At 40.4% G+C, this 22,053-nt stretch overlaps 1 pseudogene; it reads right to left on the bottom strand.

Annotated features, from left to right (window-relative positions):
* Positions 1–22,053, bottom strand: part of LOC125631056 (ethanolaminephosphotransferase 1-like) — an 86,447-nt pseudogene that overhangs the window by 58,269 nt on the left and 6,125 nt on the right.

Here is a 22,053-nt window from a genome sequence, read left to right as displayed (position 1 = left end):
ACTGCTCTCTGCCCAACTCCAAACTGCAGTGGTAAATAAGGAAGTGTTATTTACTCCTTCTCATAATACAAGGACAAGGGGCCACCAAATGAAATTAATAGGCAGCAGATTTAAAACAAACACAAAAGTATTTTTTCACGCAACACACTGTCAGGCTCTGGAACTCCTTGCCAGAGGGTGTTGTGTAGGCCAATACTATAACAGGGTTCAAAAGGGAGCTAGAGAGATTCATGGAAGATAGGTCCATCAATGGCTATTAGCCAGGATGGGCAGGAATGGTGTCCCCAGCCTCTGTTTGCCAGAAGCTGGGATTTGGTGACAGGGCATGGATCACTTGATGATAACCCTTTGGGGTACCTCCCATTGGCCACTGTCAGAGGACAGGATACTGGGCTTGATGGACCTTTGGTCTGACCCAGTATGGCCAGTCTTATGTTAAGACTGGAAATAAGGCATAAATTTTTAACACTGAAAGTAATTGATCATTGGAACAACTTACCAAGGGACATGGTGGATTCTCCATACCTGGCAATTTTAAAATCAAGGCTGCATGTTTTTCTAACAGATCTGCTCTGGGAGCTATTTTGGGGAAGTTCTATGGCGTGTGTTATGCAGGAGGTCAGACTAGATGATCACAATGATCCTTTCTGACCTTGGAATCTATGAATCATTCTTAAGAAAGGGCAAATGTACAGATAAGACAAAGCTGTCCCATTCTGAAACATCTGAAATACACCCAAAGGTAAAATGAAATTATTTTTTTAAGAAAGCCAAGGACTGTAGCCAGGGTCACCAACAGCAATGTCAGCACTTAGTAACAATTTCCAAAGAAAATGGTTGGTGTTGTCATGCTGCAAAAAAATTCTGCTTGCATTTGTAAGGGAGGTTAGCTAGTTATCAAGGCCGCAGTTTACCAATATGGAAAGTTTTAGAATGTTGGGTTAAAAATACATCCTATGGGTGTTAAACATTTTCAGCACATTATCAAATCCCTATATGTCAGTGCTTTGGGAATAGGCTAGTAATTTATTCACAACCTTTTATTGTTTTAATTACAACATACTGGACAAAACAACATGTAGATATGAGTTATGCAAATTCTCTTATCATACTTTACCTAAAGCATAAGCACAAAAGGTGGTACAAGTACCACATAGCCATACCCATGCTGGAACAATTCCGGGACTGGCACCTGCAAGATATGGGGGTGAGTGGAGGAATGGGGAGGAATAACAGTGGTTATAACTAATGAAATCACCTAAAAGTCTTGTGTGCAATAGAACATGTATCTGTGTGTATGTGCACATCCTCATTATGTGAAAAAGAATTAAAACAGTATATTTTTGTGAATTGGAAGCAATGTGCACCATCAGCAATCTATACTGATTATACTTCATTGAATTTAGTGGGGTAATGGAGGCCCAGGGTATTTACAAGTAGGCTCATATTGTAAAGGGGAAAAAAATATACAATAGATTTTTGCAGCTGAAGTGATTACAACATTGTATGAAAGTAAAGATAATAGGGCAAAAATCTTCATGCAGGTTCTGTGCAGACCACCCATCAACTAATGAGTTAATATTTGCGCAATGCACTGTGTAATTTTTAAGTTCTTAGTAACATATTGTTCTTAGTAACATAAATGAGATCATTGTGCAGTTTTACAGTACAGATCAGAGAGGAAAACTTTGCCCATAGGCTAGAGCGGATATAGCAGTGATAGTTTCTCTTGATTTTTGGAAAGGTGCTTGATACGGTGATTCTTGATAGTCTTGCATTTAAACCGGGGAAAAATATGAATTGTATAGAACTATAAGATGGCTACAAAACTACTATTTTTTAAATCCTTGTTTATTTAGAGCACTAGGTCCCTGCCTGAAAGAGCATGCAATCTAAATTAGACATAACCTGGTGAGGGTGTCCCAACAACAAATGTTCATATATACAAACCTTTTCAGTTTTCTTACAGCCTGGCTGGTGCAGCAGGAAGCACAGCACCAGGCACAGAAATAATGTGCAGAACATTTAACACAACCCAGGCAAATGGCTTTGTGGTCAGTGTGGTAAATGTTGTTCTTCCCAAATTGGTCTACAGTCGCAGGCGAAAACCCATTAGTACAAATTGTGATTGCTGACATCATCCTTGAAATCGGAGTGAGTGGTATTAATAATTCAGCCCATGATGCAGATAAATTTGGATTTGGAACCTGAGAAAATGTAGATCTAAATTTGTCAGAAAAGAGCAGGTGTTTTGAATCAATTTCTATAGTTTTGTATTTGGCCAGAAAAAGACTTGAATGTGGAGGTGAAACTCACTTATTTTGACATCAGAAAAGAAAGGGAAATGAATACTGATCTGGACACGGATCTTAGCTATTATGGTCTCTGAGGCAAATGAAAAAACTTTATAGAAGGCATGTTTTTTTCTTTTTTTCTGATCTTATTTAAGAACGATTATGGCATTAGAATCCTATGATAGTGCCTGCTCCTGCACCACTGAATTCAATGGGAGTTTTATCATTGACTTGAATGGTTGCGGGATCAAACCTATAGTGTAAAAGTTCAGCTAAATGACTTTGTGTGGGTCTTTGCAACTCTCAGCCCTGATCTTTCAATGAGATGTGGGCAGGCAGGCAACTGCATCCACATGGAGCCCCACTGAAGTCAATGGAGCTTTGTGTGGGAGAAGGAAGGCAGATATCTTGCCAGAATTTAGTTGAGTAGCTCTACAGTTGTAAAAACCAAAGGGATAATTACTTGATGCGGTGTAGTCCCAGTCATAAAAAGATAACAGAAAATAATTAATTAAAATAATCAGAAATCCAGAGAAGCTTAACAACTTAGGAGCAATCCACAGAGGCACTATCTGTAAAAATATTTAAAAGAAAAATCACACTATTAAGAAACCATATTTTAACTGAACATGTCACCACGTTTGTAAAAGCTAAAGAGAAGTATGTGTTCATAAATCAAAGGCTGTTATATCTGCAAAATCAGCAAATATTTCAAATGTTAAAGATTCCTCAATTTTTTAAATTAAAAAGTTCTGGAAAATATGCAAGAAAATTTCTTCTTAAATATTGTCTTTTTTTGCCTAAATCTTTTAGTGACATTTTTTATTAATAATGTAGTTTAGAAATGTTCTATGTTCATGCATTATACATATTTAATTATAGTCCTTGTTCTCCCAAGCGCTACAGTGAAAGTTTCTCATGCTTTTAGACACTAGAAAAGCAACTGCAGCACCACAGTGTGGTAACTCAGTATCCAGGCAGCATTGTAACAATCTTCCAAAGGACTCCACTCCCACACTGTAATAAGTAATTCTACAGGCAGTAATTCTGCAACCCCTTCTTTTCTATAAATAAGAACTTTTAGATGTGACACACCCACAAAACAGTATGACTTTATAGGGGGGATACCCCTTATAAAATGAACTCCCTGTAGCAAAAAGATCTTTCTATCCCCCTGAGATATAAATGTTCTGCACAGAGTCCTCCCTCAAGGTATAAAGATGGCTTGCATGCATATGCTGTAATTTGGCTCCTCTTCATATGCTGTCTCATTATGGGAAGGGTCTGCAATGGATGCATGCATAACAGAAATGCTCCTAGCACATTGTAAAATCATGGCATGAAGCCAGTCTTCCTCCACTTTCTGTTTTTTCATGATAATCAGTGGCAAGTGAATAGATGTCTAACCAAGAATGTTTATGACATCCAAAAAATGTGTAATAAATGAAAGTAACATACAGTGACACTATCAGACATGATACCGTACCTAAGAAAAATGCACTCACCAGCTAGTAATGCTCAGAATTCTCATATGAATCTCCTGTCTACATGGATATCTTGGCTGCTCTGCTAATATTCAGATAAATGCTTAAACCAGCTACGATAAGGTAGTTTTCTTTCTCTTCTTGGGATATGAATGTGTCTGTCTTGCTCTATAGCTATCGCTCCTTCAGTGCTGGATTCTCTTCATGTCTCTCATAATGTAGTAAAAGTACGTGCATTAATTCAGGGTGCGCTGACAAGTGGATGCTTTCCTTTGTGTTCTGGAATACAGAGATACATGTGCCATAAATAGGGTTAAACTGGCACACAAAAAGCTAGACCTAATTCCTAAGCATCCATATTCATACATTTTTTATAGACCATCACACTTTGTTCTTTACTTGACTGGCTCTGCAAGATGCTTTTTTATTTTTTTTTTAACTGCTCTAGGGCACGAGGAAAAGAGGAAATATAGTGCAGTGGGGTTTCATGAATTAAAAAAACATACAGAATTTATTCATATCTTGTGTATATGCATGTATGTAAGTATGGCAAATTTTATAGGATAGCTGAACCAAGAGGAAAGAGGTTTCTCAGTCCTCAAAGGACATATTTTTATTACCCAATTTTTAATGAACAAATTTCAAGCAATTTGTTTAATTTCTGATAACATTCCTAAAACTCTCATTTGTCTCTCTACTGTGGTGTACCTTTCTGGTCACATCTAAGTCAAATGTCATACTGTGAGATGTAGGTTCAGTATTATTTGCTAGATTATTGCTTCTAGCCCAGTTCTTGTATTTACTATGGATACAAAACAGAAAAATAAATAATCTGAATAAATAAAGGTGGTTTGCAATATTTACCAGCTAAGGAGAATATCTATTTACCTACCCTTGCCATTATGATACAATTTTACTTGCTGTTAGAAAAAAAATTACTCGCTTTGTGAGCAAATGAGTAAAATTTTGTAGGGCTGAGTGGGAGGAGCTGCAGTCAAACCTATTCTCAGTACTCAGAGATGAACAGTCATACTGCTCTACTGGAAATTCTAGTTTAAAATATTCATTTGGTTCTCACTAGTCCTAGTTGGCCAACTAAGTTTTGGAACAGAACAAAAAGTCTATTGGTCTACTGGTTCTGTTGCTTGGCTCCAGTAGAAACAACCAGAAACCAGTCAAACAATCTTACTGGACTCTACTGAAATTTCTACTGTATACTGGATCCCCCATTTTGGCTGTGCATTTCCACCTCTCTACAGGAGTTAACAGTGGTCAGTCTAGCATTAAAGAGATGTTGTCATGTAAAACATGGTCTGGCCCAAAGTGTATGATTTTAAAAACAAACTTTTACAAAAGCTGAGACAATAGCAATATTTCTATGTTTTTTTTTTATTCTGGTGGAGGCAGGTTTGTTTGTTTGTTTGTTTTACAAATAAACACTACCCTGCATTGCTCCAGATTAGAATTGATAGTGAAAATAACTAGGAGCAAAAGTGAAACTGACTATCTTCATTGCTGAAGCAGAAATAAATGCAAAGAGTAGAGAGGCACCCACTCCAGAGATTTTGGCTCCAGACCCAAAGTTTGAGGGGGGGTTCATTTGCAGTTCTCCAGTATTGTGGTTTGGGCCCATCTTTAGCAGAAAGATGGCAAGTGAAATGTCAAGCCCAAAGGCAAGAATTTTTAATGAATCCTTAAATTCAGGGGGTTGTACCTTATGACTGGAGAACCTCCCAACGTTTTTGGTGATCATAGTAACTGCTCCCATTTTCAGCTTGTTAAAGAAATATCCAGCTCCCTGGACAAGTTCCCTTGGGAGACTATTAGACAGTGCTTGTTTGTAATCATTTGCATAACAGAAAGATAAGGAGATCCTGGTGGTAGAAAGCATATGCTGTAGGAAAAATGACTTGTACTAAGGATGTCTTTCAATGTTTCCAAAAATTCAGTAATGAGGAATGTGATGGCAACTGATGTTTTCTGTTATAATGATGACAAACAATAGATACAACACTGGTAACAGATATATACAAATCTAAACATACCCGTCTCAAATATATCTATCCATTCAGTAAGCTCTTGTGTGGAGAGGGTTTCAGGGGTTGTTTTTTTTGGTTTTTATAAGTTTAATTTCAGCTTTTTAAAATCAGTATCTATTGTTTAAAATTAAATCTACCTTCTGCACCTTAAAACAAACTCTTACATTTATGACTGGATCGTTCTTATAAACAATAAGAACAATTTACAATTCTGTTCCAGAGGGGCTGAATAACATAGACTGATGAAAGGGTTTGTGTCCATAGCACTGTACTGTAAGCAAAGAAACAAACATGTAAACATACAAGACATTGAGAACACTGTTTTCCATGGGTAGAATATGGCCTTCAGCATTTAGGAAAAATCAACCTAAATTTGATTGATGTAAGTGTATTTCACCCTGATTGCCACTAATGAAGTTTTAATTTAATTAAAATGTGCTGAGCTGGTTTATAGTATATTGGCAATAACAAACGGATTTTGTGGAAGACAAATATCCTGAGACTTAGATTTAAATATCTATTACACACACACATACACACGAAGATTTCACGTTGACAAATTAGTACAGATCAGTTCTATAACCACTCTATGCATAGAATTCGCATTGACTTCATTAGCAATCCTTTTAAAATACTGTATTTTGTTTTGTGTCTTTTTTTAGTTAAATTGTCTTCAGTGGAACCCTTTGAAATGTGTATTCTCAGCAGTAGTATATTGCTAGCATGAATGTGGGATTTGAAGAAAACTACAGCATTATTCTCCTTTACATCTCTTTTAGAAAACAGCCATGAAGGCTTTCATATGCCAAAGTGATCATTCATGACTTCACTATGCTATTTCTGTACGCTAATTTCACAATAAGAAAACATTTCCAGAAGAGACTCAGGTTGCTAAAATAAAATGTCCCTAAACGCCAGATTTTTAAAGGTATTAAAGTGCCTTAAATTGCAGATAGGTGTCAAGTGGGATTTTCAAAAGCACTTAAGTGCATAACTCCCATTCATTTCAATAAGCAAATTCCACTAGGTGTGATTTAGGAGCCCAAATACCTTTAGAAATCTTGCCCTAAATGTCCTCTCTTTGGATTATTGTTATCTGTTCCTGAACTAACATTATGAGTCATTTCTTCTTCACCAGTGAGTATCAAGACTATGTAACTTGTGTAATATTCTCAGAACCAGATCATGCATCAGGATTGCCTAGGTCCCCGCACCTGTTCAGTGTTCCTTTAACTTAAATGGGACTCAGCACTAGTGCAAGGGTCTGCTCTACCAGATCCCAGTGTAAGATCAGGTCTTTAGTTGCTAATACTATCTATGTCTGGCAACTCTTTAAAACTGAAAGGTCCTTTGTTGGTTCTATGAAGATATTAGCTTTCGTTTGGGTAAAACATTGAATACTTGTGTGTACACTTCTGCATAATAATGCTACACCCAGTATCTATGAGCTGTCTTCTGTAGAACAAAACTGCACCGAATACTTTGTTCTTACTTGAGAACTAGCCCTCTGTGAAGAAAGACGAGGTTCGGGACTATTTAGAAAAGCTGGACGAGCACAAGTCCATGGGGCCGGATGCGCTGCATCCGAAAGTGCTAAAGGAGTTGGCGGATGTGATTGCAGAGCCATTGGCCATTATCTTTGAAAACTCATGGCGATTGGGGGAGGTCCAGGACAACTGGAAAAAGGTTAATGTAGTGCCCATCTTTAAAAAAGGGAAGAAGGAGGATCCTGGGAACTACAGGCCAGTCAGCCTCGCCTCAGTCCCTGGAAAAATCATGGAGCAGGTCCTCAAGGAATCAATTCTGAAGCACTCAGAGGAGAGGAAAGTGATCAGGAACAGTCAGCATGGATTCACCAAGGGCAAGTCATGCCTGACTAATCTAATTGTCTCTATGACGAGATAACTGGCTCTGTGGATGAGGGGAAAGCAGTGGACGTGTTGTTCCTTGACTTTAGCAAAGCTTTTGACACTGTCTCCCACACTATTCTTGCCAGCAAGTTAAAGAAGTATGGGCTGGATGAATGGACTATAAGGTGGACAGAAAGCTGGCTAGATTGTCGGGCTCAACGGGTAGTGATCAATGGCTCCATGTTTAGTTGGCAGCTGGTATCAAGTGGAGTGCCCCAAGGGTCGGTCCTGGGGCCGGTTTTGTTCAATATCTTCATAAATGATCTGGAGGATAGTGTGGATTGCACCCTCAGCAAGTTTGCGGATGACACTAAACTGGGAGGAGAGGTAGATACGCTGGAGGGTAGGGAGAGGATAGAGAGGGACCTAGAAAATTAGAGGATTGGGCCAATAGTAATCTGATGAGGTTCAACAAGGAAAAGTGCAGAGTCCTGCACTTAGGACGGAAGAATGCCATGCACCGCTACAGACTAGGGACCAAATGGCTAGAAAGCAGATCCGCAGAAAAGGACCCAGTGGTTACAGTGGACGAGAAGCTGGATATGAGTCAACAGTGTGCCATTGTTGCCAAGAAGGCCAATGGCATTTTCGGCTGTATAAGTAGGGGCATTGCCAGCAGATCGAGGGACGTGACCGTTCCCCTCTATTCGACATTGTTGAGGCCTCATCTGGAGTACTGTGTCCAGTTTTGGGCCCCACACTACAAGAAGGATGAGGAAAAATTGGGAAATGTCCAGTGGAGGGCAACAAAAATGATTAGGGGACTGGAACACATGACTTATGAAGAGAGGCTGAGGGAACTGGGATTGTTTAGTCTGCGGAAGAGAAGAATGAGGGGGATTTGATAGCTGCTTTCAACTACCTGAAAGAGGGTTCCAAAGAGGATGGAGCTAGACTGTTCTCCATGGTAGCAGATGACAGAACGAGGAGTAATGGTCTCAAGTTGCAGGGGGGAGGTTTAGATTGGATATTAGGAAAAACTTTTTCTCTAGGAGGGTGGTGAAGCACTGGAATGCATTACCTAGGGAGGTGGTGGAATCTCCTTCCTTAGAAGTTTTTAAGGTTAGGCTTGACAAAGCCCTGGTTGGGATGATTTAGTTGGGGACTGGTCCTGCTTTGAGCAGGGGGTTGGACTAGATGACCTCCTGAGGTCCCTTCCAACCCTGATATTTTATGATTCTATGAAAACCGTATTGTTCCTGAAACTTGAATATTTATCTGTGTATTATAGGCAGGGTTGGTAGCCTGCCTATTATTAAGGTTGCCCAACACTTCCCATTATAAGACCCTGTTTTCAGTTGCGTATAACTTTACCAAACTTCAACCGTTTGGGTTGAAAATCTTCATGATAGATACCTGTGTCAGGCTTGTTTTGTTGTTTTCATTTTTGAACATTTGCCAGAAGGCTGGGGGAAAATACATTGTTTTGTCCATGTTAAAAATTCTGGTGACCATTTCTTTTATTAAGTGTCATTTGCACATGCTCAATAGACCTCTTCAATTTTAACAAATAAAAGCTCAGACGATTCCTGAGTATGCTCCATTTCTCGCAGCTCCTATGCATGAGCAGACTGTACATGAGCCATCCCCACAGAATGGCTGTGCATATTCTATCCCCAGGCTATGGGGCCTAGCCTGTACTGACTGTGCCCATCTACTCTGGATCGGGGTGGGGTCAGACACTGGAACTGAGAGCAGGGAACTGAGAGCCTGTCTCTCCTCTGTTCCCAGTAACCCGCCCAGCTGGCACCCAGGCAGTATGGAGGAGGAAGCCATCTAACTTGAATGAAGAGGGGGAGGAAAGCCAAACTAGAGGTAAGGGAAAGGAGTAGATTGGGCCAAGAACTCTAGTGAGGATAGAACTGGAAAGGGGTGAGAAACTGTAATTGAATTGGAGGGGGGAAACTGGGACTGGTTGGCCAAGGAGACTGGGATCTGGAGAGGAGATGGACTGGTTGGGCAAGGAGACTTGAATCCTGAGGGAGAGGGGAGGCTGGGATTGGAAGCTGGCAGGGGAGGGGAGAGGAAGCTAGGACTGGGAGCATATGTGGTGGAGAATGGGACTGGGAGCCAGTGAAGGAAATGGGGAGATGGGAGCCAATTGTCATAAAGGAGTGGAGACACTGAGATCAGTGAGGAGCTGGGGGAAGGGAGGAGATTGGGACTGGCTAGTCCAGGATACTGGGGACAAGGAGTTGCAGCAGGAAAGGGGACTATCTGGGTAAGGAAACTGGGATTAGGTGTGGGTGGGGGCGCAGAGAGACTAAGAACTGTGGGGAGACTGGGGGTTGGACAGAGACTGGAGGAGGGAGAGACGAGGACTGGCTGGGCAATGAGACTAGGATGAAAATTCTGAGGAGTGGAGGGTAGGGCTGGGTAGGCAAGGAAAAATGGGGATTGATACAAGGACCGGGGTTGGGTAAGAGACAGGACTGGGACAGGGACAGGTTGGAGGGAAACAAGCAGAAGAGTCTGTGCCCATCCTTCCCGATCTTGGAGCCCAAGATTCCAGAGTCTCACTACTCCTCTGCTGTCAGCAAATCCCTGTGAAATCCATGTGCATCCCATCCCCTTCTAGTGCAGGTCTACACAGATAACAACCGACTCCATTATTTCAAGAACCAGACTCTGTACAGTAGAGCTTTAGGTTCCAACCCTGCTGGTGACCCATCTGGACATCAGAATGATTCCACACGATGGAATTTCTGTTTTTTCAGTGTCTTTAACTGTCTCTTTTTTTCCTATAATCCCCTGCCTCATTCACTACATATCTTTTGACTTCTGCTATGAATGAGGCAGGGATCCTACAGACAACAGCCTCAATCCTGATTCATCCCCAGAGCAGGACCAGCCTGTGCACTAAATCAGGCTGGGTACTGTGGAAAAAATAGTATGTCATCATGTGATTCAAGACTATCATAATGCATATACATAAGAGGGCAGAACTAGGGTTGCATGAGAAACCTTAATTCTGGCATTTCCTAACTTTTAAATGCTTTTCTGGCCCCACCAACAGACCACGCCTCCAGCCCAGAGCCTATACCCCCCAACCCCCTGCTCCAGCCCAGAGCCCTCTCCCATACTCCAAACCCCTCATTCCCAGACCCACCCCAGAGCCCACACACCCCTGCCCCAGGCTGATGAAAGTGAGTGAAGATGGGGGACAGCAAATGATAAAGGGAGGGGGGATGAAGCAAGCAAGGGTGGGGCCTCAGAGAAGGGGTGGGGTAGGGCCTCAGGGAAGGGTGGGGCAGGGGGCAGGGCAAGGGTGTTCAGTTTTGTATGATTAGAAAGTTGGCAATCCTAGTTATGCTGAGAGTTCTTCTGATAGCATATATACATTTATTTTTGAAAAAGGAGGAAAATGCATTACATAAACTAAAATTAATTTGTCAGATGGGATTCAGCTTACCACTAGCCTGTATGTACAGTATTCCCAACTGTCGCTACAGTATTTTATCAGCACGTTATCTCCATATTGTATCATCCAAACCTTAACTGCACTGATTAATTTTTTTTTTTTTTTTGGTGGTGCTGCTTGCTACTAAATAACAGAAGTTTGGAACAGTGTATGTTTGTGCTTGTATGAATATTCAGATGGATGTGTGCATCCAGCCATATATCCCTTATGGCAAATGGATTAATCATTTGGTATCTAAGGGGGGTATGCATGTATATGGTGTGGGTGGATGAGGTGTGATATTCCCTATGGCAAATGGAATAGTCAGTTAGTATATATTTGAACTACAGAGACTTCATGTAAGCATGAAGAGTCCTAAAGTTTCCCCCTGTCCCTCCCTGCACCCCCATTCCAAGCCTCATTGGCTTTCATTTTCAGAGGAAGATTTCAATGGTAGTTAGATGCCTAAACAGTTCTGAAGATCTGCCCCTTGGAGCTTTTGAAAATCCCACCCTTAAAACCTCAATTATGAACTTAACTGCCCAACTTCAGGCTCCTATTTTTAAAAATGTTAGCCTGTGTATATAAGAATATTCACATTAATGTGAACGTATCCAAAGGCTAAATAACTTTGTTATTAACAATGATGCAATTTTGTTTTGAAGTAACCAAGCTTGTATGCTACTTAGAGGCAAGTTTTTAATAAAAACAAATTTTAGCCCATGATACTGCAAACACTTATGCCCATGCTTAACTTTAAGCATCTTGATAGTTCTTTAAAGTCAATGGTACTATTTATGTGAGTAAAATTACCTGCTTAAGTGTGTGTAGACTCTAGGTCTTAATTTGCAATATTTTGTTTTTTGCCTATGGCAATTTTGTTAAATTCAAATAAGATACCTGACTAATCATAATATTTTTTAAAAACCCACATTTATAACTTAGTTCATTGTACATTTTAATTTGAAATTGCAATTGCCAAAAGTTGCAAATTAGTTTTACACACCCTTGACCTAATTTAAATCAATTATTCTTCTTTTTAAATCAAGTGACTGATCATGATTTCAATTATTTAAATAACCTTGTTTTATATTGCTCCACCCTGATGTATTGTGATTATTTTTCTTCAGCTTTAAGAGATGTCTGATGTCAACACTAAGAAGCCCAAGATACTGTAGGTTGCCAGCATAAGTAATGAGAAATCTCTAATATCATACACAGGCTATCTGATAACTTGCTAGACAGCAAATTTGACAAATTCAGTCGTACTGAAACAAGAACAGTCAGAGTAAAAAGAGGTAGAACCACCTGACCTTCAATCTTGCTCTTTCCTCCTCACCCACCCTCTTTTTCCCTTAAGCACACCCATAACATTAAAATACTAAAATATCTATGAAATAACAATAAAATACAGCTTCATGGCCAAAGTACTCAGAAACTCTCCAGAACATTTACCTGCTCCCAAGGAGAAAACCCACGTCAGCTCATTTTCTGGAAATATTTATAGTGATCTTAATTGTAAATATGAATCTTTAATATTCCTAACAACAGTGAAACAAAATCAACACTTGCCAGAAAATGAAAGCATTTAAACTGCTTTGCATAAGAAAGGTGGGGGGGGGGGGGTTGGTGAAGACATCAAGCCTTGATGATAACTCCAGGGGTGAGTGTCATTATTTTTAGTAAAACATCATGGACTGCAGCAATATTCTGTCACATCACATGCAGACTTTTCAAGAACAGTTCACAGTATATGATAGGGTCACTTACAATGCATTGGAAGAAGGGAAAAAGGGTTCCCCTGTTCTTGGATGAACTGTGGACTTTTGGGAAGTGGGTGAATGTTCAGGAAGGTGTGAAGAACTAGAATAGAGACCTGCTCTTTTTTATTTGCTGATCTGTTTTAGTTAAACTGAAAAAAACAAATGTATAAACTGAATGGTGCTGGGAGAGGCATTCAGACATTCTTCTGTCAAGGGAAAAAGCAGCTGAGTTAAATAAGATTTGGCACAGAGCTAGGCTCTGTTCCAAAGAAAATACCCATAGCATTCAAGACCATAAGTTTGTTGCTCCTGGCTCTTTAGGAGACCAAACTATTCAGTAAAACAGAGATTCCTAAATTGTGGTCTCTGAACTCTTCTTAACTGAGGGAGGTAAGTATTGTAATTCCTTATTTTTCTGAAGTAAAAATGAGTCAGACAGGTAAAAGCCCACATTCTTAAGTGCACTCTCTAACTTTGAATACCCAGCTTTAGCAATGTACGGTCATATTTTCAGAGGTACTAAGCATATACAGCTGCAATGAAATCAAAAGAAGTTGTTTGATGCTTAGAACCACTTAAAATTATGCCTTAGTTCTCTGGAGTTAAGCACCTGAATATTAAAGCACCCAAAGTTAGATGCAGCTTTGTAGCAGGAAAATGTCTTAGAGGTCATTTATGAAAATATGCTTTTTCCAAAGTCACAGACTCTGTGACTCTGTGTCCTTTTAGAATCCAGATATTAGTTCCAAACCCTGTGCTTTTACCACAAGACTATCCTTCCTCTGTATTTAAATCAGCTGTAAATGTGGCTCTAGCAATACCAGGTTTTTTTCTGGTGTAGACAAGGCTTTAGACAGAGCACTACAGCACCACACTAAGGAAATAAATGAAGGTACTGAAGAAATTGACTGGCTCACAGTTTAAACGCTAAATCCTCATGACACCAATAATACTAATAATGACCTTTGTAAAAGCTGCTAGATACAGCCGGCCTGTGGGGTTGTACTGGGGTAACTAAGAGCAGAATTTGGCCTATTTTCAGCTTCCAGTACATTTTTATTGTTGCAAAAATAAAATAGCGGTAGGGTACACCTCGCACAAAACCAAACACTACTTATATATAAAAATCAAAATCATATTGCCATTATATTTATTTTAATGGAAATACCAAAGACACATAGTTATGTCTTTTAGGAAAGCAATAACCATGGTTTTGGAAACAAGCCTTAGTGGACTACAAAAGGATTCAGGGTGTTCTTTCACTGATACCCAGCAGAGGTGTTCAGATTTATCAAGAACATTTAATTTATTATAAAACAATAACAATACTATAAAGATTCCCATCAGGGAGAGGGAGTGGCTAAAGGCAGTGGGATGGGCAAAACAGCATGAGCAGTTCCATCCTGCTCCCTACTCCAAACATACTTCTGCTGTGTTTAAGACAACTGGCAGCTCCTTGAAAGCCGTCCTCTTTTTCTCCCTGCTCTAGGAAGGGCTCCTAATAGGGCTAAACATGGGAGTAATTCACATATTATTACTCCTGGGGGAATTCTGCACCAAAAAATTAAAAATTCTATGCATATTTCCAAATTCTGCAAAATTCTGCATATTTTATTTGAGAAAATAACACAATATAATCACATATGTTTCAATTATTTTTGGGTCTTTATTTCAAAATACCTGTCAACAAGTATGTCTGTAACAATACAGACAACAAAAAAGATTCAGGAAATGTTTTTTGACAAATAGATTGTTTACTAGGCATATTAATACAGAATTCCGAGTAATAATTCATTTAAACTACAATACACAACCCTACTTCCCACACCTTTCAGAAGCAGTGCAAAGGCTTGAGGGCGGGTTGGGGGAGTGTCAAGGGAAACGGAGGAGCTGAGGGAGAGGGAAGTAATTGCTGGAAAGGAGCCCAGATGTGAACTTGGAGGGTTGTTGGGTATGGGTGGGAAAAGTATGGAACAGGTTTTTTTGGGGAGATGGGGAGGGATTGTTAGGATGCTTCCCCCATACAGACCCTGGCTGACTCCTAGCCTCTCCCATTCAGTCAGATACCTCTGCCCCGTCCACATGTCCCTCCACCCCCACTCAGACACCCACTGCCCCATCACCATATTGCCCTGCACCCCTTCCCCCTGTTCCAATGTGGCCCTGCACCCTTTCCCCATCACCATGTGGCCCTGCACGCCCCCCCCCCCGCCCTGTGGCCATGTACTTCCACTCCCATTCAGCCTCTGCCCCAGTCTGTCCTCCCCACTAGCCCTTATGAGCCCCTGTCTGACCCCCAAGCAACCCCACTCTCTTTGTCTCCCTCTAGCTTCTGTCTCTGGACAGGTGCTGTGAAGAAGGCAGGCTCTTTCTCTTCTCTAGCTGCTGCTCTGTTCTCTTGCCACAGCTCCCTCTGGTGGGCAAAAGGTGGAGCTGAAGCAACTTTCCGGCAGAAGCTTTTTTCTGTGCAAAAAATTAAAAATATGCATGGCTTATTATTTATGCACATGTGCAGTGGCACAGAATTCCCGCAGGAGCAGACATATACATGACTGCAGACTCAGGAATCAGCCTGTCAGCCCATGCTTCTCTTCTCTCTGATCCTGTAGTTTAGCCAGGCATGGCTAAGAGTAGTATATAGCCTTTTGTTGAACTGAAGGAATGCAGAGAGAAAAGAAGGCTATCACCAGGAGAAAGGGTGCAAAAAAGCCAAGTAAATAAGAATGAGAGAGAGAGAGAGAGAGAATGAACTTCAAGAATGATTAAAGGGTTAGAAAATGACTTATAGTGATAGACTCTAGGAAATCAACCTATGGAGCTTAACAAAGAGAAGGTTAAGGGGTGATTTGATTCCAATCTATAAATACCTACGGGGGAACAAATATTTAATAATGAGCTCTTCAAACAAGCAGAGAAAGGTATAACATGATCCAGTGGCTGGAAGTTGAAGCTAGACAAATTCAGACTGGAAATAAGACGTACATTTTAAACAATAAGAGTACAGTAGAACCTCAGAGTTACCGACACCTCAGGAATGGAGGTTGTCCATAACTATGAAATGTTCCGTAACTCTGAAGAAGAGGTTACAGACTTCAGCCACACGGGCGCTTGGGGCTGCAGCCATCCTGGATGGTGGTTGGGGCGTCTGACTCTTGGGGCACCAGGGCTCTGGATGAGGGGCTCAGGGCTGCTGCCCTACAGAAGCGTTGGGGCTCAGCACTTTAGATCTGGGGAGAGTGCTGGGCTTGGGGCTTCAGCTCCACTCCTGGTTTCAGCCTTGCGTTGAGCACCAGGGCTTGGGGCTGCAGCCCCTCAGCTCCGTTCCTGGCATTAGTCCTACGGGGGGTGCCAGGGCTCCCCATGGCTCCACTCCGAGCTTTGGCAGTGGGGGGCAGGGCTCAAGGCTTTAACTACGGGGAGAGTGCTGGGGCTGAAACCAGAGCTCCCCTCATACCTAAAGTCCCAAGCCCCAGCACCCCCCCACCCCAGTCTAATGCCCTAAGACCCGGTGCTCCTGAGGGTCAGAAGCCCCTCTCCTCCCTTACCCACCCAGAGCCCTGACCCCCCCACCCCCTACCAGCTGCAGCCTCAACCCCCCTTGGCTGAAGCCGTGAGCCTCGGAGCTAAAGCCCTAAGGCAGTACAGTATTTGCTTTTTTTTCTTTTGTCTGTGCTGCTGGTTGATTGATGACTTCCTTTTCCAGAGGGTGTCCAGTTGTCCTGTAAGTCCTTAACTCTGGCATTTGTATCTTTGAGGTTCTACTGTAATTAACTATTGAAACAATTGACCATGGGTCATGGTGGATTTGCCATACCTGGCAATTTTAAAATCAAGCCTGGATGTTTTTCTACAAGATCTGCTCTAGGAATTATTTTGGGGAACTTCTATGGCCGGCGTTATACAGCAGGTCATACTAGATAATCGCAGTGGTCCCTCCTGGCCCTGGAATATATGAACTGTGCTGGGCATGGCACATGCAGACTGGAGTGGAGGGGAAGAGCCCAGCTGTCATCCTACCCTAAGTGGGCTCCACAAATAAAGAGGAAGGGGAAGAGCATATAGGAGCCTTGGATTTTATAACAGTGTTGTAAATCCTGCAGTTTAGGATCTTAATGTTCTATTGGAAGGTGTTAATGGTTGCCCTCAAGCATGTCTCTGATATGTAGATCAATCACAGACCTGGAAAAAATCTATGGATGTATTAACCACCTTTCATTCAAGCTAAATGGAAGGAGCAATTAAATACCTCTTTGTGCAGCGATAGCTGAAACAACTGAAGCCACTGCCCAAGGCCCTGGTCAGCATGCCAAAGCCTGAGCAGGAGTTAAGGCACATGGACTGAGGGGTTTACCTTGGAACTGATTGCAAATGCAGGGGCTTCAGAACTGATTGGTTATAGCTGTGTGTCTGTGTGTGAGGGGAAAAAAGCCACAGACAGTAAGAAAAGTCATAAATGTAGACCTGGGAGGAAGCTGAAAGAACTTCTTTTGGACACAATGCTCACTGGAAAGGCAAATTTGGATTTCTGAATAAGGAAACAGACTATTGTTGTTTGTTCCTAGTGTGTTGAGTGAAACAGGGCTTTGTGAGCGTTCTTTGTAAATAAACAGGCTTCCACCAGAGAAATACTTGACTCTTTCACCAGTTTCTCCTTCTAACATAAATAAGCCAATAAAGCTCCAAATATTGGTCAACTGCTCAGGCCAAAAAGGAGCAACAGCAACAAAGAAGCAGATTTTTTTTTTTAATTATGTATAAGCAGCTATAAATCCTTAACAATACTTTGCATTTTGGCCTGGGAGTCGCTTTATAATTAATTATCACAATATCCATAAGAGTTAGGTCAGCACTATTATTTCCTTTTTACATAACATGAGATTAAGGTACAGACAGGCTGTAACTCACCCCAGGGTCAGAAAGCCAATAGAGACAGAGCTGGGAGTGTTGTTTATTGAAATATTTCAAACATATATATATAGAGAGAGAGAGAATTTAAGCATAAGTAATAAAAGATTGTTCAAATAAAGTATGAATGTTTCAACTCAAATTTGCACTTAAGAGTTCATTTTTATGAAAGGAAAGAAATGGGATTATTAGGAATTTAATGACTGCCAAGCCTATTTCTCAGAAAAACCAATAGTTTAAAGCAGCTGTATATCAGGTGGTAATCATGGATTAGGCTGAAATACATAGAAGACAGGGTTGCATGGACCCTCTGATATTTTATGTGGAATTAGAAATCTGGCATTGTAGTAAACAGGAACACCTCCAGGAGCTTAAATACAGTCTGGAAATCATCAAAATACAACACCAAAACCAAACTCAAGATTTATCAGAGTTGCATACTTTCAACACTACTTTATAGTTCAGAATACTGGGCAGTGAGAAAGTATGACATGTCCAAACTGTCTTCAATCCATACAAACTGCCTCAGAAAAATCCTCCCTATCTTTTAGCCCAGAACAATCTCAAACAAGATCAATTGACACAGCGTAGCCAAGAGGATCTGAGCACCATCATTGCTAGGAGACGTTGGAGATGGATTGGTCATATGCTTCGGATGGAAACTGATTCCATCACCAGAGTAGCAATAAGATGGACACCTGAAGGCAAGCGAAAATGAGGCTGCCCGAAAACAACACGGTGAAGAGCTGTGGAAGCCAACCTGAAAAACCTGGGGCACAGCTGGGGAACCATTGAAAGGCATAATAGGAAGATGATGATGATTGTAGTAAATTATTGACGAGTATAATAGTTGTTCCAACACAGAAAGGGAAGGAGCCAACTAACAATTACAGGGGACCTTATATGAAGGTCATAAAACACTTGAAGGTTTTAATAAAATGAATAAAATTAGTCCAAGAAAAACATAAAAATAATCTACAGTATTTTAGAAAAAAAAACTAATTACAAGCAGGATAAAACTATAAAGAGAGTGGGAAGAACACCACCAGTTTTATCCATTTTAAACTCAAAGTTGGAACATTTTTCACTTCAACCATAGGGTGTAACATTCAGGAGTTCTAGCTGCTATCATTGGCCAGATCTTTTTCTTAAATGTGGTTTAAGAAAAACAGGTTTTCACAGCATGCATTGGACCCAATGCATCACAGCTAAGGCAAAAAAAGAATAACAATTATTGAAAACCTTGGGCCAGATTCTCAGGTATACCTAAGCTATGTTAAGTGCACTTGATGAGGCAGAGGACAATATGTGGCTTTCCTCAACCTCCTGTGCCACTGACTTCACTGGGGCCAGGATTCACCACTACTTTCCCACAGAAGGAAGGAAGGAAGGATGGATGCAACCATGATGTGTCACTGCTGATGGGAGGATGAGCTGTGGAAACCCAACTCCAAAAGTGTTCTGTCACTGATGGAGAAATTAGAGTGCAGAAGATTGCCCATGACCACTTCTTTGCTAATGAGGGAGGAAAGATGAAGGCTTCTCTCAGGTAGAGCAATTTCGGAGCAGAAAAGAGGCTTGTTAATAGTATAAATTATTCAATCCTTAAACCTCTCTTTCGAATGCTGGTGTGATGATTTAACTTGCAGCCTAGTTTTAACATTTTTTTAAAAACCGTGCCCAGTGTTTCATTTTCTACAGCATAAGCTGTACAACTCTAGTATTTTTTTTAACAAACCAAAAAAGTCGCGTACAATTTTTCTAAAACAATTTTTAACATAATCATTTTTGAGGCAATTATTAGGTGAGGGGAAATATTGAGTGCAATGAACTGCTTAGTATACCTTTGCCATCTGTAATAGATTAAATGAAATCTATTCATGTTAACATAGGTTCCTCTGCTGGCTGAACAAATAGAGCAACAGCTCAGTTACTTCCCCAGATAGAAGTCTGTTTCTTCTTGACAGGTTTCAGAGTAGCAGCCGTGTTAGTCTGTATTCGCAAAAAGAAAAGGAGGACTTGTGGCACCTTAGAGACTAACAAATTTATCTGACCATAAGCTTTCATGAGCTACACGATGAAGTGAGCTGTAGCTCATGAAAGCTTATGCTCAAATAAATTTGTTAGTCTCTAAGGTGCCACAAGTCCTCCTTTTCTTGTTTCTTTTTGGAGTCTGAGGTTGTCGATTCTATTCCCTGATGCCAGAACTATATACTAACTAATGATTACATTGTCTGTACAGTTAAGAAGCTTCCTCTCACTTAAACAAGTCTCCATACAATATGTCTCATTGATCAGGATGAAACCTATTGTGGGGGACACATTATCCCGCATCTGCCTACTGTAGGGTTTTTACATCTTCCTCTGAAGCATCTGGTGTTGGCCACTGACAGAGACAGGATACTAGACTTGATGACCATGGTTCTGATCCAATATGGAAATTCCTATGTACAGTACCTCAAAGTTGAGTGGCTAAATGCCTACTTTGCTGGCCTCTCAGTATGACTTTGTACAATTCAAGTACATTCATCACATTTTTCAGCTGATTGCGCTTTAATAGCAGAAAAGAATGATGACTTCTAATTTCTGTAAAATATGTATTTATTTACATTACCACAAAGAACACAGCCAATATAAAATCAAATTAAAGATATCTTAGGAAAATGGGAATTGCCATATTGGATCAGAACAGTGGTGTCCATCTAGTTTAGTATCCTGTCGAACAAGGGCAGGTACTACTTCAGAGAAAGGTACAAGAAACCACATGTGAGTAGTTTTCTTCGCTAATCTCTGTGAGTAGTTTCCACAGAAATATTAACAAATAATCCATTTCTGCTTCACATATCTATAGCTTTGAAACTATTTTACCATCAAAACATAGTTGAATAAAAAAACGTGAAATAACCAACATGTACAGGCACATGCTAGACCAAATTGGTGGTAATTAAATTTCTTGTATATCCTACCAATAAACTCCAGGTAAACTTTTTATAACATTATCATCTCATAGAGATGATATCTCTAAACAAAGGAACACAATCAAAATATGTTGTCACTGTTTGCATTTTTATGAGAACCAGCTAAACAAAAAACTTCTTTTACACCCAAATTGTTTGCCTCAGAAATGATTCAGCAAACAAGAATCCCCTGTGAATTCACTGATAGAACGCTGCTCTTATTGAGTTCCCCAAGGGTATATACAATAGTGCCACCATTAGTCCTGTGATCAGTGACATTGGCTGCAACTTCTATGCCAAATGATTTCATTATGTTGCTCTCGCATATGACTTGGTGTCTGTAAGAAAACTAATGATTATGGAGCTATGTGAATACTACATTACATCAATTATCAATAGGGCAGGAATAAGTATGCAGTGCAAATTCTGGCACATTGCTTTAAATATAATGACTTCAATGGGGTCAGGATTTCACCAACTGATTTACTACATCTGCACAAAAATAATCTAAAAAATCCTCAGAGAAATTAAGGTTACTGACTCTACTGTTTTATTTGGAACATTATACACTAGCAGAGTTCTAATTAGACTTTTAATTACATAATTCATCAAAGTAAAGTGGAAAAAAATCTGTAAGATTTCATTCCCAGAACAGTAGGTGGTTGAATCACTGTCTTGTTTCTAAAAGGTAGCAGTTATTCTCTTACTGAAAAGTTAGTTTTGGGGAGTTTGACAATCTTAGGCTTCTCCACTGTTTAAAATGATCAAAGTTTTAATTAACCTGGTTCTGAGATGCTGTGCAAAAATAACCACAACAGGCTGAGCTGATCGATAGAATTTCAAGGCAAATGGAGAACAATTTTGTCTACAGAGGCACCACCCTAATTACCATTCACTATCTGTGGTACATTGAATACTGTCCATTAAGAAATCATATCTAATGTAGATGGGTAGTATCAGGGCCCTGAGAATTGTACAGTTACATGGGAAAATATACACTACAATCTCTTGTGCTTTGAAATGTAAACTTTCATTTTAAAACCATTGCGTGAAATCCTGGCTCTACTGGAGTCCATGGCAAAACTCCCATTGACTTCAATAGAACCATGCTTCTAGTTATGTTTCTAGGCCTTGCAGTCATGAAGATAGCCTTGAAAATGTGAACTGAGTTTAAATAGTCTCTGTCAGGGTTGGTCGAATCACAAACTTTCATGGAAATTACTAACTCAGTGGTAAGTCACTGATTTTGGTGCAAGTCTGAGAATAAAAGTGTCATTTCAATTTAGCTTAAGCAGGTAAAA

The sequence above is a fragment of the Caretta caretta genome, chromosome 2, assembly GCF_965140235.1.
Source record: "Caretta caretta isolate rCarCar2 chromosome 2, rCarCar1.hap1, whole genome shotgun sequence".
NCBI lineage: Eukaryota > Metazoa > Chordata > Testudines > Cheloniidae > Caretta > Caretta caretta.
The sequence above is the reverse complement of the archived record's forward strand: the minus strand, read 5'-3'. Positions and strand labels throughout refer to the sequence as shown.